At 35.3% G+C, this 17746-nt stretch overlaps 1 protein-coding gene across 3 annotated transcripts in view; it reads left to right on the top strand.

The window, feature by feature from the left end:
- The window catches only part of CDH18 (cadherin 18), a 1139369-nt gene that overhangs the window by 468558 nt on the left and 653065 nt on the right, over positions 1-17746 (top strand). The gene's annotated exons all lie outside the window — the stretch shown is intronic.

The following is a 17746-nucleotide window of genomic DNA, read 5'->3' as shown; positions in this document are numbered from 1 at the left end:
CAGATGGCTCTGAAGTTTGATGCCTTACCAGTGGGCCCTACTTTGGAGTTTGTGCTCCTGAGTGTGATGGAGTTGGACTCAGAAGCGACTTCTCTATACATTCCTCTTCTGTCCCTTTTATTGAACCTTGGGTTGGCGTGGGCATTGGTGGGTATATGTCTAGGAGACCTGAATCTCTGTGCTGTCCATGTGCCCGCTGGACCCTGAGCCTCAGTGGAGTTGCAACACCTACTCTCCAGTTCATTGAACTCACCCAGGACAGCTAACAAGGAGATGAGGATGGACAACCACCACACCAAGGAACCAAGAACAGAACCAAGGAAGAGCTGCAAGCAGAAGAGTCCCATCCATCAGCCATGTGGGATCAAAGCCCCCTCTCAATTAAGAGGTGGAGTGGGCATCACCATCCCAGAGTCCTCAGGATTAGGGAATAAAACATGGCCTAGAGTGGACTTACTGATATTCTACTACAGACTTATTCTGATTCTAGTAATAAAAGAAATTATATCATTGATGAGGAGAAGGTAGCCACGGGAGTTGCTGAAGGCAGGGAGAGGGAAAAAGAGGTATAAAATGGGGGCATTTTTGGGATTTGGAGTTGTTCTGAATTACATTGCAGGGACAGATACAAGACATTATATATCCTGCCATACCCTACCAAATGGACTGGAAGAGAGTATAAACTACAAGTAAACTATAACCCATGCTATGGGGCAATGCTCCAAAATGTGTTTACCAATTGCAGTGAATGTACCACACTAATGAAAGAAGCTGTTATGTGGGAAAAGTTGACGGGTATGGGGAATGGGGCATATGGGAATCTCCTATATTTTTTTAATATAACATTTTTTGTGATCTATGTGTCTTTTAAAAATAAATAAAAAAGCTTTGATACTATCAAGTTTACTTGTAAAAGTATTAGTAAATCATTGAAAAATAATATCTCTAATAATTCTCCAATATCATGATGAAACTAGTAACAAGTAATATAGGAAAATTAAGTTAATTTTTAATAAAGTTAAAATAGCATAAGGTATTTCAAAGGTAGCAAAGTTTTATTAGCCCATGTTCTTAGGATCTATCTAAGAATATCTGGCTATGGATCTGCTTTAGGGGAGTGTTATGATACAATGAAATGGCCGTTAAATAATATAATGTCAGAAAAAAGCATAACTTTTTAATAAAGTGTTTACCAATATCTTGATGATTTTAGAATTAAGAACCAAATTGAAAGGAAAAACTCTGGGGTTTTCATTTTAACAATTTGTAGGGAAACGGACTTTGGCCCAGTGTTAGGGCGTCCGTCTACCATATGGGAGGTCCATGGTTCAAACCCCGGGCCTCTTTGACCCGTGTGGAGCTGGCCATGCGCAGTGCTGATGCGCGCAAGGAGTGCCGTGCCACGCAAGGGTGTCCCCCGCGTGGGGGAGCCCCACGCGCAAGGAGTGTGCCCGTGAGGAAAGCCACCCAGCGTGAAAAGAAAGAGCAGCCTGCCCAGGAATGGCACCACCCACACTTCCCGTGCCGCTGACGACAACAGAAGCGGACAAAGAAACAAGACGCAGCAAACAGACACCAAGAACAGACAACCAGGGGAGGGGGGGGGAATTAAATAAATAAATAAATCTTTAAAAAAAAAAAACAAAAAACAAAAACAATTTGTCTATATAAGTAGCACCCATCACAAATGTCAGTAGAAAGTGTTCCATCTCTAAAACAAAAGGCAAGAATTGCAAACTAAGCACATAAATTTTCTGGGCATTTGTTTTTTTTTTTTTTTTTTTTTTTTTTTAATTTTTTTATTTTTTATTGACTTTGTAATAATATTACATTAAAAATATATATGTGAGGTCCCATTCAACCCCACCCCCCCACCCCCCCTCTCCCCCCCCCCAACAACACTCGTTCCCATCATCATGACACATCCATTGGATTTGGTAAGTACATCTTTGGGCACCTCTGCACCTCATATACATTGGTTCACATCATGGCCCATACTCTCCTCTATTCCATCATGTAGGCCCTGTGAGGATTTACAATGTCCGGTGATTACCTCTGAAGCACCATCCAGGGCAGCTCCATGTCCCGAAGACGCCTCCACCTCTCATCTCTTCCTGCCTTTCCCCATACCCTTTGTCCATTATGTCCACTTTTCCCAATCCAATGCCACCTCTTCTATGTGGACACTGGATTGGTTGTGTCCATTGCACCTTTATGTCAAGAGGAGGCTCAGATTCCACCTGGATGCTGGATGCAATCCTCCCATTTTCAGTTGTAATCACTCTAGGCTCCATGGTGTGGTGGTTGTCCTTCTTCACCTCCATCTTAGCTGAGTGTGGTAAGTCCAATAAATCAGATTGTAGGTGCTGGAGTCTGTTGAGGCTCAGGATCTGGCTATCACATTGTCAGTCCAGAGATTCAAATCCCCTAAATATATCTTAAACCCCAACATTAACTGCACCTCCAGCACATTAGCATGAAAGTCTTATGAAGGGAGATCCCATCTGAGTCCAGATTCATCACACATAAACACCATTTCCAAAGAGGGGCCATCTGCCCTGGTAGTTAACCCCATCGGCCATGACCATAACTCCCATGGGTCTCTTTAGCCCTCAAAGGAACCAATATCTGGGGGTTGTATCTGCTTTATCTGTCTCTCTGACTCTGCTCAGTTGTGCATGAGGGCAAACCTTCTGCCAGCCTCCAGACTCTTTTTTAGAAACTCGTAGCCATATAAACTCATTTCTCCTTTCCATTTCCCCCTTACTTTAGGTCAAACAGCATTTTAAAGTCATGGTATTTTATGTAGACATGGATATTCTGCTGATCCGCATTGAACCTTCCGTATAAGGTCATTTTCCAGTTGCATCATCAGTTGGTAGTTGATAGTGGTCCCTCGTTGCCAGGGAGGCTCATCCCCGGGTGTCATGTCCCACGCTGGGGGGAAGGCATTGCATTTACATGCTGAGTTTGGCTTCGAGACTGGCCACATTTGAGTAACATGAAGGCTGACAGAAGGAAATTCCCAGGCACAAAGTTGCTCTAGGCCTTGTTATTATTTTGGGTTTATCAGCTCACAAGCATAGTCATTAGTATCAGGGGCTCACTGTTGAACCCTCACTCCCTCCCGGTCCCCACCACTGTACCTGGGAGACTGTCGCTGCTCCCCTAGGGACCACGACAGAGCACCACTGGCCAGGAACCCAGTACCCCCCCTACTGTGGTTTTTAATTGTTGCCACTATGAGTATATCCAAACATTACCATGCACCCTGGACATATGTTCTGTACAGCTCCCTGTCAGTCATATATCGTCTGTCATTGGTATCCCATACCAGTATCCCTCCATTGCCATTGTTGAAACACTCTGTGATCCAGAACTCCCCGAAATTTGAAGCCCAATATAATGTCATGGTCCCTTACTAGGGAATGGCATATAGCGATGAGTTTAAAGGATAGATAAAGAACTTGGATAAAGTTAGATAAAGAACTTAGATAAAGAATGTTGACTTGAAAAAATTCCACATCCTATTTTTCCCCCCCCCCCCCCCCTAATTATTCAGCTTTTCTTCACAGGAGTCCTAGACCACAGCAATGTATATATATAATATACATGGGCATTTGTTTTTTGGATCTTCCAAATCACTAAGAGAAATACTTAGATAGATTTATTTTAACTATTAGTTTAGGAACCATATTAGGTAGAAAGTACATGAGGCAGCTTTCCAATTTTTCCCAGAACAATTAGACTAAAGAATTTTGTCACTTGTCATTTTGACCACTTACTTGATTAAGTAGTGAAAAAAAATGATTCAGAAAAGTCCACAAAGATAATTTAAATTTAGTATCATGTTCTATTTCACAGTGGAATAAAAAAATTTCTAGTAGATTCATTTTAGCTAATATCCAGAACCAAGTAATCATTCAACAGTAGTCTTCACTAACTATGGTTCCAAAATTTTAATGTTTTAAAAATAAGTATAGTAGCTCAGAACATATTTTTTCCAAAGAATTTTATATGCTATTCAGAAATCTTTTTACAAGCAGTCTCTCCTTTATATTTTTATCTTTCAAAGCTGCCAGAAATCCCAGCAATATAAGCTGGATTTTTTCATGCTTTCTTTATTCAAAAGCCAAGCATGGCAATGAGTCATGATAAACCTAAATTTCTCAGTATTGGAATCAAGACTCCGTTTAGATCTTTTTCAGAAAAAAGGAGAAGTAGTGAGTCATTTAAGACTGGGATTTAATAACAATGTGATCATGGCAATTTAACCCACTGTTTGATTTCCCTTGACCATGTATAAATTTGGAACAATTCTATTTGTTATTGTATTTTCAGCTACTAATTTTAGAAAGGCCAACTGAAAAAGGCATTAATAATGAGAAACTTTATGAACTCACATAGGAGAGAGTCCAGGGATGCCTCAGTCTCCTGGCCTGAGCTCATCTGCATTCTAGCTGTTTCTCCTCCAGTCTCCTGTAGAAATGTTCTTCCATATGCTGGCATTGTCTACAGGCTGGCTTACCTTATGCATGCAAGCTGTCACCAGAAACCTCCAGGACAACATGCTTCCTTAATCATGTCAAGCAGGAAAGAAAGTTCCTGTATTCCCAGAGGCTTTCTCTTTACAAATGAAAAAGCATCTTCCAAGAAATCTCTAGCAATTCTGTCCTTGGTTGTTACTGGCCAGAAAATGGGTCTCGTGACCATTTCAAAACCAATCACTGTAAGAGAGTACAATATCCCTAGATAAAATGCCTTTATTCAAATGGATGTTAAGAAGTCAAATATTGGGAAGCGGACTTGGCCCAGTGGTTAGGGTGTCCATCTACCACATGGGAGGTCCACGGTTCAAACTCCGGTCCTCCTTGACCGGTGTGCAGCTGGCCCACACGCAGTGCTGATGCGCGCAAGGAGGGCCATGCCACGCAGGGGTGTAGGGGAACCCCATGGGCAAGGAGTGCCTCCCGTAAGGAGAGCCACCCAGTGTCAAAGAAAGTGCAGCCTGCCCAGAAATGGCGCCGCACACACGGAGAGGTGACACAACAAGATGACGCAACAAAAAGAAACACAGATTCCTGTGCCACTGACAACAACAGAAGCGGACAAATAAGAACATGCAGTGAACAGACACAAAGAACAAACAACTGGGGTGGGGGGAGGAGAGAGAAATAAAATAAAATAAAAAATAAATAAAATAAAAGAAGTCAAATACCTACTAAACACACATATGTATGTTAGAGAATTTTTGAAATTTGAAGGAAAGAGCATATCTAAAATACCAAATGTAGATCCTGCCATAGAGTAGAAGGAGCTCAATGCATGGAATGATGCTGGGAGTGGGATAGTAATGGTGGTAACCCTTTTTTTTTTTTCCAATTTTCCTTTAACTGTTTTCTCTGTCTAATCTTTGGGTTGTTGTTTTTCAAACCCTTCTTCTTTTTACTCATCTCAATTTCCTTGCCTACATGTTGTTAGAACCTATTTTTGATATTTGTAACTACAGTACATAGAGGTTTCACTGGGTTATTGAGGCAGATTATATGGTTTTATTCTTTCCTCATCGTAATTATATTTAAGACCTTGTGGCTCTGCAATTTAGTGATAAGGGCTAACATCCAAGTTAGAGAAGTTTAACCTTCATTCTAGTGCATTTACAATCTACAAGGGCCTTACTTCACAACTTAAATTTAATTGACTCTCAGGTCCATTATTGTTTTTCCTTCTCAGCCAATCTTTTCATTCCCTGAAATCCCAGCCAGAAATTTCTAACTCAACCAACTCATCTCCAAGTGTTGTTTATTTCCAACTCTAAATCTTTGAATATTAGTCAGGGTTCTGAAGGGAAATAGAAACAATAGGATATCTATCTGTCTATCTATCTATCTATCTATCTATCTATCTATCTATCTATCTATCTAATATATATATATAAATGCAACATATTATGAGATTTATTATAGCAATTGGCTCATGCAACTGTAGTGACGCACTGTGATGGTTAGGCTAATATGTCAAATCAACCAGGTAATGGTGCCAAATATAGATGTCACCTGTTGGTTCTCTTTACCTAGAGAACCCTGACTAATATATCAGCAAACCTGAATTCTGTAGGGCAGCCTACAAACAGGGAACTCTAATGAAAGTTTCAATGAATTCCCCCAGAAGAAGGTGACTTGCTGAAGTAGAGATAGAAATTCTTCTTTCTGACTGCTGGAAACATCAGTTGTCCCTCTTTCTGCCTTAACTGATAGGATGAGACTTCCCTCATTGCTGAAGGCAATCTCCTTTTTGATTGTAAATGTAACCAGCCATAGTTGTAATCAACTGACCAATAATTTAAATACATGAAATATCCTCAAAATAATAATCAGGCCAGAGCTTGCTTGACCATGCAACAAGACAGCATAACCTAGCCAAGATGACGCAAGAACTTAACTATTGCACTCTAAGTAATTTATGCCATGGCTTCTCCTTTGTTTATTAGTAGTTTTACAATTGTAGTCCACTCGTTGGTATTGTATGTTCTTTTACAAAGCAAAGAAGAATATTTTTCAAATCCTGGGAAAAGAAAAAAATTAGTGAAAATAAAGGACCAAGAATATTGAAAAATGACTTAAAGAGTCCCATAGTATATTATCGCACAGTATATGCTTATGCAACTTGCAAATAGCATAAGTGACATATAAATAGGCAGCCTTAAAAATTGTATGCTAAAAGCAATACATATGTTTCACTTCTTAAAATTAAGCTCTATCATTGAAGCATCACCTCCAAAAATGTACTTTAATACCTTTTTAATATATACTATTACTGCATAAAAATTATGGAGTATTTTGTAGTGATTTGAAAACAGGAAAACATATCATTATACTGAGGATATATATCACAAGGTTGTTGCTTTTTTGTTGAATTCAAGAGTAGCAGAAAACTATTTTCAAAATTACTGCAATTTTTTTTTTTCTGTGTGTTCAGTGTGAAAAGAGTAGCTGATATTCTTTGGTCTCAGCAAAACACGTTGCTATATACTGGTGACCAGTCCATCAAATCAAATTCTATGTTCTTCAAAATGCTTTTTGAATCATTTAACATAACTAGAATAAGCAAAGTGTGACTGAGAAGACTTGAGATAACTTATCTTTGTAAACAAACAGTAATTCCAAAAACATACTTTAATGTTGATGGTATTCAATTGTTTGAAAACCATTAACCACACCTCAAAATCCACATCATCCTAAAACTACTTGGTAACAAATGCAGGCTAAGAAACAAATCCCTTAGCTTATGCTAAGAAAAACTTGATAAGGATATGTATCTAATCTTTCAATTATGTGATCACTAAATCGGTAAATATTTACTATTTCCTAGCAAGAGCAGTGTTTGGTGCCAGTCATTCAAATATGAATTTTTAATTAAGAAATTCCTGTTCTAGTATGAGATAATGGCATATAAAGAAAGATTTTAAATACAGTGTCATTAATGTTATATTAGGGTGATAAACATGATTGGGTCCTAACAAAGGAAAGAGGAGTCATCAGATTTCCCTGAACTGATTCAGGGAAGATTTCTCATTTGTGGGAACTGACTATGAATGATATTGTTTCTGTGATTTTGCATATCATACATTTATAAAAATCAGTATATTTTCTTTATACCTTTGATCTTCTATCACTTCTATCTCTTCCTCATCCTCTTTCTCTCTTCTCTGCATTGTTTCTTCTTTTCCTTTTAATGCAACCTACAATATTTATTGTCAAAGTTCTAAAAAATTACCTGACACACTGATAATTTTAGTCCAAAATGAATGTGTAATATTTTAAGAAATGTTGCTATTTATTATTTACAAAAATTCAACTAACTCTTTTGATAACTTGAGATTGTGACTTCTCTGCACTCTTTTTTTAAATTTTTTTTATTGACTTTGTAATAATATTACATTAAAAATATATATATGAGGTCCCATTCAACCCCACCCCCCCACCCCACCTCTCCCCACCCCCAGCAACACTCATTCCCATCATCATGCACTCTTGTTGCCTTTGAGCAGCAATTTCAAAGCATTTGCGAATATGTTGGTTTTCCGATCATATAACTTAGCTGACTATATTTGTGCAACCCCACAGCAATGCTAGAGCTCTATCCCTAATGAGTTATCTTAATGAAATTCTACTCAGTACCAACAAATTATATGACTCCACAGTTAGGCACAGGATACTTTGATCAATTTAATGGAAAAAGATTTTAGTGTACTTTCAATTTTGCTATTTCAAGGAAGTTCAAAGTAATAAAGAAAATATAACATGTGACCTAAAACTCAAATATTAGTCATTATCTATAGAGAAAATAAATGAAATTCATGACCTAGAGGAGGGTTTGATTAAACATTTTTCTATTCTATTGGTTTGTTTTCAACTAATAAGCCTTTTCCAATGGTACACCCCTTAGATGTTGATGTCTCAATTCCACAGTAAGCAGTATTATGACACTACTAAATGTGAAATACACAGAACAATATGGCCATTTTGCTCTTCTCGTTTTTTTCTGTTTCGTTTTTAAATCACCTGCCCACTTACCTTCTTAAGGAAGCTAATGAAATAATGAGAAAATTAGTAAGCAATTAGGTCAGACTTTCTAGTTCTTCAAAATTTCGACAAAGTATATGGAAGTGGAAAGTTTTGAGTTTTGTACCACTAGGAAAATATGTAAAAAACATGTAAAATGCTTTTAAATAAACAATAAAACAATAAATAACCATAAAACTTCATGTAAAATGTTTAAAAATAAACAACAAAACAATTAATAACAATAAAACTTAAGAGAATGCTGTTTCAGATAAATGAAACAGACAATATTCCATTTAAAAATGAATAATTGAATTTAAAAACTATTATTTGGCAATTTTAAGAAAGAGCAACATAGTGGATTTCTTAAAATTAAACCTTCAACTATCTTATTTTATCATATATATTTATTTTAAAGAAAATTTAGATTACAAAAATATTACATCAACCTTAAAATATTTTAGACCCATTTATTAAACTATCTAAAAATCATGAGTACAATGTGGTGATAAATACAACATTTCTGAATGAATGAAAAAAGCAAAGTATATTTTTATGTACCCAGGACATTTTTAAACAAGATTTCACTATTTCTACATTGTAAAGGCTACAGCTATTCTCATTTTTTTGTCCTGAATCTTTTAAAGACAACTCTCCTTTCCCACCAAAAAATAACCACATAAACTATATTCAGAAGAAAAGGTTTATTGTTGCACTGTTTTAAACATACTCTCTCATGTTTGGTATTGTATTTTTGGCATTTCACAGCCTGTAAATCAAAACCTTGAGGGACTACTGCCATCCCAGCCCAGGGAAAGTTATTTGGCGTGCCCCAAAGTTCATTGCAGGGGTATATTCTCGGAGTTCTATATTGGCAGTTTGTTGTGTCATCAATCTTGTTCAGCTGAACAGCACGACAATTTGTCTGGACAACACTACATAAAAGATAGCAAAAGGTTATTGTTAGGTTATGAAGTTTTTCTGATGAGTGCAATATGCCAGCGTTTATATAGGTGTAAAATAAACCTCAACCTCAAAAATTGTTTTGCAAAGTTATCTTCTACCAATTTTTGTAGAGAAATTTCAAAGTCGAAGTTTATATACTCTTACTTTCAGGGAAGCAATCTGAGATACAGTAGTTGCCTCTATAATCTTCTATATAAGAAACTCTAATATTATTTTAATGAAGTAGAGTATGCAAGGATGAGTTACTATCAACATCAATGTCAAGGGCACAGGAACACAGTTCCATCATTCATAGGGATAATGACCTAGCACAATTAGAACTAATTGGATTTTGATGTACTTGACACTCTTGGCCTATCACAATGATTGATTTTTACAAAAATATATAACTTATTTTTTAGTGATTATAGGAATGATGTTGAAAAACTGTGAATCTATATATTTTGTTCTTTTAGCAGCCTACTAAAATTGTCCATAAAGTTATAAAGTCAATTATCAAAAAATAAATTGATTTAAAATTGATAGGGCCTCAGATACCATCACCCTGTGTTTTTAAATATATATATTTAACATTCACTATTAAAGACCCTCTTTTAGAAAGTATATGGAAGACAAAAATGCAATAGTGACAGGTTTGAAAATATACCCTGTGAAATCAAATACTCTTGCATTGATAGCTGAAGAAATCTGAAACTACATATATTCCATAAATATTTGCTCCCTTTATTCAGAGTAATTCGTTATTGTACTTGATCTCAGAATTTGGTCCTGTTCATTTCTTTTGGGATCTATTTAATGACATTGGTTTATTTTAGTGTCTACTAATATATTTTATTTTAAAAGAGTAATTATAGGAATAACAAAGATTTTTCATTATAAGGTTTATGTTAAGTTTGTTTTATATTTTATAAATATTTTAATTAATTGATGAAGATGAAGACAGACAAACAGGTAAACAAAACTTAGTGAAGTTTGCTTTCTTGTTTTCTTTTATTAGAACATCTCAATAAAAGCAGGTCAATTATCTGGTAAATTTAAAAAATTCCAATTGAAAACTATTTTGTATCTTTTAGATAGTCCTCTATACAAATAGAAATGTATATATCATATAACATTGAATATATTTGGCAAAATCATAAAGTATATACTTGGCTGAATCTTCTATAACAGATTGATTTCTGATTCATAATGGGAAACAGGAAAAAATGAGTCTGAGAGTTTTTAAAAAATCAATTATTTCTCTGAAATTTCATATTATAGGGTCAAAATTTAATAGAAAATAAAAAGGAGATTTTCCCATTGTGATCTCAACTTAATCAATTCATGAAAATGTTGCATTAGAAAGATCACAGACCTTGCAGATAGAAGCAGGACAGGGTTCTATGTTGAATGCCCCAGCTTGAGTTTTGAGCAAATCACTTAGTATCCCCTTCATCTGAAAAAGAAAAGATTTGAGAAGCTGGGTTATAATGTTCTTTCAGTTGTTAATTTTCATTCTTGACCTAAAATCCTTAGGCCTGCAACACAGCACTGTTGCGGCTATACTCGTCATTATGGAGCTGCTCTGCTCACTAGGGTTTACCATTATTTCCATTCAAGGTGGTCCAAGAATCTGAGGAATTAATGAGAAAGTTTTCATATATGTACCTTCTTGGCTTGGCGCACAGTATTATAAGTCATGATTTAACAGGCTGATAGAAGTAAAGCTCAAATGTCCTGCTCTCTCTGCAGATTATTGTGATTTTCTTCTTCCATCTGTTTCCCACCATCCAATTTCCCATCCTATGGGAAGCAAATCTAGATAGATTTGTGATCCTTTGTATAAGCAAGTGAAAATCAAAGTCACAATATTGCTTTACTGACAATGAAAATAATTACAGATAATAATATAGTTACTTTTCCTTCTCTCTTTTCCCAAGAATAAATGACTTTTGAGTCCATATATAAAGTAACACATTTTCTAAGGAAGGTACATACCTCTATAACAAACATGCCTCTGATATTTTAATGAAGACTTACCTGTAGCCTTCACAATATTATACTGTACAAGTTAACATAAAAATAATAAGACATTAACAACCTTATGGATGCAAAAAACATTGCATTAAAAGCTCTTTAAACATCCTCTTGTGGTGGTGTGTATTGCCTATTCACATTATAGTGTCATTCATGTTTCTACTTAATTTTGAAAGGAAAATTTAGCAACAAACATTATCTGAAGAGAAATGAAAGAATCTGCATCTTTACTGGTATTTATTCCACATTTCTTTCTTGCCATTAAGAGTCTATTTTAAATGCAAATGTGTTATTTTGTAACTGTTAATTTGAAATGTTACTTCATTATTTGACTTACTTATTTCAGGGAATATTTAGATATTTTATTTAGCTCTTTTGTCCCAGAAGCCCAATGGAATTATTTGTAACTCTATACACAAGACATTATTTTTTAAAAGTAGTCAATAGTGGGTCAACAATCAGCTTAAAAAGTACATTGGGTGTAAGTATCATCCTGCACTATTAAAAAAAGAAATGAGTAAAAGCATTCAAAATTAAATGCAAAAGATGTATAATAATTGTACATTCATAAAACTTGGATATTACAGATAACAGAAGCATTCAAAATGGGAAATCCAAATCCTCAATTGTATATACATGAATAATTACTATTATTATTTCTATTATATTTCATTCAGCCCTGGAAATGAAGACCTAATGAAAAGGCTCTAGTATTTGAGACAGGGTTTATGCGTTGTGCCATTTCTGATTTTTTAAAATGCAAACTCAGCCCAATATGAATGATCATAACAGAAAATAGATCCTTGAAAATGATAGTCCCAACTAAGGTGAAGAAATTGATTTTCCATGAAGTGCTAGCTCTACAATATGTAGGGAAGGATTACCCAAGAATCCACTGAATCACAGAATAAGTACCCTTTCAGAACATTAGAGTCTTGAAGCATTGAGATAAGAGAGTTTATGGATATTATTAAATTGCAAGTTTCCCCTACATGGCCCCACAGCTAACACTTTGCATTGGTGTGGAACATTTGTTACCACTTATGATAACACTTTTTTTTTATCATTCTGCTATTTTTTAAAATAGTAGTAACCTTTGTTATAATTGATGAAAGTTTATTAAAATAGTACTATTAATTATTGTCCATGGTTTACATTAGGTGTACTTTTCCCATATACCACTCTATTATTACCTTATAATATTGTCATACATTTGTTATAATCCATGAAAGAACATTCTCATATTTGTACTTTTAGGTATAGCCCATCATATGTAATAGGGTTCACTGATACAGTCCTTTGTTTTGTCTTTTCATTTTCACTCTAGTAATGTACATGACCTGAAGTTTCCCTTTTAATCACATTTACCAATATATTTTGGTGCTGTTAATATACTTATAATAGTGTGCTAACATCACCACTATCCATTTCCAAACTGTTATGATCAGCTAAAATAGAAATTCTTTGCAAATTAAACATCAACTCCCCATTCTTTTAGCCCTGTCTATTCCCTGATAAACTATAATCTGATTCTAACTCTATGAATTTGCTTATTATATCAGTGAGATCATACAATAATTGCCATTTGTGTCTGGCTTATTTCACTCAGCATAATGTCTTAAAATTTCATCTATCAGAATGTCATTTCTGTTTATGACTGAATATTCCACTGCATATATAGTACATTTTGTTTATCCATTCATTGACTGATGGACACTTGGGTTGCTTCCGTCTTTTAAAAATTGTGAATGATGCCCCTAAGAACATCAGTATACAAAAATCTATTCAACTCCCTACTTTCAATTCTTCTGGGTATATACCTAGTAGCAGGACTGCTGAGTCATAAGGTAATTCTATACTTAGCTTTCCAAGGAACTACCAAACTGTCTTGCACAGCTCTTGCACCACTTTGCAATAATAATAGCAATTAATGAATTTCTCTATATCCTCTCCAACACTTAACGGTTTAGTTTCTTTCTTTCTTTCTTTTTTTAAATAATAGCCATTCTAATGAGTGAGAAATGATATCTCATTGTGGTTTTGATTTGCACTTCCCTAATAGCCAGTGATGATGAGCATCTCTCATGTGCTTTTTAGCCATTTGTATATCCACTACAGAGAAATACCTTTTCAAGTGTTTTGCCCTTGTTTTTTAATTGGATTGTATTTTTATTGTTGAGTTGTAGGATTTCTTTATATATTCTAGATATTAAATCCTTATTTATATGTGGTTTCCAAATATTTTCTTCCACTGAGTCAATTGCCTTTTCAATTTCATGACAGAGCCCTTTGAGGAGCAAAAGTTTTTAATTTTGAGGGGGTCCCAGTTTATTCATTTTTCTTACATTATTTGTGCTTTGGGTGTAAAGTATAAAAAACCATTGACTAACACAAGATTCTGAAAATGCTTCCCTACTTTCTTTTCTAGGAATTTCATAGTCCTGGTCCTTATATTTAGGTCTATGACCCATTTTGAGTTAGTTTTTGTATTTGGTATGAAATAAGGGTCGTCTTTCATTCTTTTGCATATGGTTATCCCATTCTCCCAGCACCAGTTGTGTAAGAGACTATTCTTTCACAATTGAATGGATATGACAGTCTTTTCAAAAATCAATTGGCCATAAGGTCTATTACTAAACTCTTAATTTGATTCCCTTGGTCAAGGTATATATCCTTTCACCATCATCATGCTGTTTTTGAGCACTATAACTTAAAGTCAGGAAAATGTGAGTCCACTGACTGCATTCTCCTTTTTCGAGAATTTTTTTTTCCTATTTGTGGTCCCTAAATATTGCTAATAAATTTGATAATTGGTGTTTCCATTTCTGCAGTGGAAGCTGTTGGAATTTTGATTGGGATTATATTGAATCTGTAAAATATTTTGGGTAAGTTGACATCATAATGAAACAATCTTCAAGTTCATGAACATGGAATGTCCTTCCATTATTTAGTCATCTTTGATTTTTTTTAGCAATGTTTTGTAGTTTTCTGTGTACAAGTCCTTTGCATCCTTTGGTATACTTACTAATAGATTTTTTATTCTATTAATTTTTTTTTGAAAATGGAATTTTTCCCCTTGATTTTCTCCTCAGGTTGCTCTTACTAGAACATTGAAACACTACTGATTTTTGTGTTTTGAGCTTGAACCTGCCACCTTGCTGATTTCATTTATTAACTCTCATAATTTTGTTGTAGATTTTTTGGGAATTTCTATATATAAGATCATGTCATCCGTATATAAGGAAAGGTTTCTTCTTCTTTTACAATTTAGATGACTTTTTTTTTTATTGCCTAACTCTTCTGGCTAGAACTTCCAGTACAATGTTGAATAACGGTTTGACAGTGGGTATCCTTGTCTTGTTCCAGATCTTAGAGGGAAAGCTTTCAGTCTTTCCTTAGTGGTAGGATGTTAGCTGTAGATTTTTCATATATGCCTTATCATGTTAAGGAAGTTTTCTTTCATTCTTATTTTTTTTCTAAGTGCTCTTGCCAAGAATGGATGCTGGATTTTGTAAAATATCTTTTCTGCATCAATGGAGATAAACCTGTGGTTTTATCATTTCATTTTGTTAACATAGTGTATTACATTAATCAATTTTCTTATGTTGAACCACCCTTGCATACTAGGAATAAAATCAAGTTGATCATGATATACAATTCTTTTAATGTGCTGTTATATTTGCTTTGCAATTATTCTGTTGAAGATATTTGCATCTCTACTTATAAGAGAAATAAGTCTGTAATGTTCTTTTCTTGTAATGTCTTTATATGGCTTTAGTATTGGGGGATGTTGGCCTCATAGAATGACTTAGTGTTCTTTCCTTTCAATTTTTGGAAGAGGTTCAACAGAATTGGTATTAATTCTTCTTGGGATGTTTGGTAGAATTTTCCTGTGAAACCATCTCATCCTGGACTTTTCTTTATTGGAAGGTTTTTTGTTGTTGTATTTAAGGTTTATTTTTTCACTTGTTTTTCTTTATCCTCTGCCTCCCCCAGATGGTTCTCTCATTTGTCTGCCTGTTTTTTTCTTGCCTTCTCCAGAAGGTACTGGAAACCGAACCTGGGACCTCCCACATGGGAAGTGAGTCCCCAATGGCCTAAGCTACATCTCCTTCCTGCTGGCTGCAATATCTGCTGGTTTGTGGCATCTGCTTGTTTAAGTGGGTGTTGCATCTAGCTTTTTGTGGCTGATGTGGTGTCTAGCTCATTGTGGCAGGTACAGCATCTGCTCATCTTATTCGTTTGTTTGTTTGCTTATTTATTTCTCTCCCCTTCCCCCCCCCATTGTCTGCTCTCTGTGTCCTTTTGCTGTGTGTTCTTCTGCATCCACTTGCATTATCAGGCAGTACTGGGAATCTGTGTCTCTTTTCTGTTGCGTCATCTTGCTGCATCAGCTATCTGAGTGTGTGGCGCCATTCCTGGGTGGGTTGTGCTTTTGTCATGTGGGGCGGCTCTCCTTGCAGGTTGCACACCTTGTGAGTGGGGCACCCCTATGTGTGGGCGCCCTTGCGTGGCATAGCACTCCTTGCGGTTGGCAGCATTGCATGTGGGTCAGCTTACCACACAGGTCAAGAGGCCCTGGGGATCCAACCTTGGACCCTCCATATCATAGATGGGCACTTTATCAGTTGAGCCATGTCTGCTTCCCTCCTCATCTTCTTTAAATGGCACTGGGTCCCAAATCCAGACCTCCTATATGGTAGACTGCCCAACTAGTTTAGCCACATTTGCTTCCCTGTTGGGAGGTTTTTGATGATGATGGATTCAATCTCTTCACTTGTCATTGGTTTGTTGAAGTGTATTATTTCTCCTTGAATCAGTGTATGTTGTTTGAGTCTTTCTACAAAATTGCCCATTTCATTTAGGTTGTCTGTTTTCTTGACATGCAATTGTTCATAGAATCTTCTTAGGATCGCTTTTTTTCCTGTGTCATCAGTAGTAATATCCCCTTTTCATTCCTGATTCTGTTTGTATCTTCTCTCATTTTTTCTTGTCAGTCTAGTTAAAAGTTTGCCAATTTTATATGATCTTCTTAAAGAACAAAATTTTGGTTTTGTTAATTATCCCTATTGTTTTTTTTTTTTTTTTTCTGTTGTTCGCAGTTTCATTTATTTCTGCTCTAATCTTTGTTATTTCTTTCCTCCGGCTTTCCTTGGGATTAGTTTGCTGATCTTTTTCTAGTTCTTCCAGGGGTGCAGGTAGGTCTTTGATTCTAGCTCTTTCTTCTTTTTCAAGTTTTTAACATTTAGGACTATACATTTCCTCAACAGGACTGCCTTTGCTCTGTCCCATAAATTTTGATGTGCTGTGTTCTTGTTTACATTCTTCTCAAGAAATTTACTGATTTCCCTTGAAATTTCATCTTTGAACCATTGATTAAAAGAGTGTTATTTAACTTACATAAACATGTGGATTTTCTAGGTCTCTATATGTTATTGAATTCCAGTTTCATTCCATTATGTTAGAGAAGATACTTTCTATACTTTTAATCTTTTTAATTTATTGAAATGTGTTTTGTGACCCAACTGGTGGTCTACCCTGGTGAATAATTGAATCATAGGCACTTGAGAAGAATGTATATCCTGCTGTTATGGGGTATACAAAGTTCTATATACATATATTAGGTCTAATTAATTTGTCATGTAATTCAAATTCTGTTCCCTTACTGATCATCTGGATTAATGTTCTATGTATTGACGAAAGTGGTGTATTAAAGTCTCCAACTTTTATTTCAGAGGTGTCTACTTTTCCTTTCCATTTTGCCAGTGTTTGCTTTATGTATTTTGAGTCACCATGATTAGGTGCATAGCTATTTATGGCTATTATTTCTTCATAAGAAATAAGGTGGATTGCCCCTTTTATTAATACATAGTGTCTTTCTTTGTCTCTTATAACAGCTTTTGACTTAAAGTCTAAATTGACTGCTAATTTTATACCTTGTCCAGCTCTATTTTGTTTACTATTTACATGGAATATCTTTTCCAACCCTTCACTTTCAATCTATTTATGTATTTAGGTGAGATTCTTGTAAACAACAAATAGTTGGATCATGATTTTGTTATCAATTCTGACAATTTGTCTTTTGATGGGGAGTTTAATCCATTAACTTTCAGTATTACTATTGAAAAGGCAGTAGTTACTTTAGCCAATTTGTGCTTTTTATATCATTTCTTTTTTTTTTTTTGTCTCTCTTTTCCTTT

Source organism: Dasypus novemcinctus, chromosome 2 (genome assembly GCF_030445035.2).
Source record: "Dasypus novemcinctus isolate mDasNov1 chromosome 2, mDasNov1.1.hap2, whole genome shotgun sequence".
NCBI lineage: Eukaryota > Metazoa > Chordata > Mammalia > Cingulata > Dasypodidae > Dasypus > Dasypus novemcinctus.
This window is presented reverse-complemented; position numbering and strand designations above follow the sequence as displayed.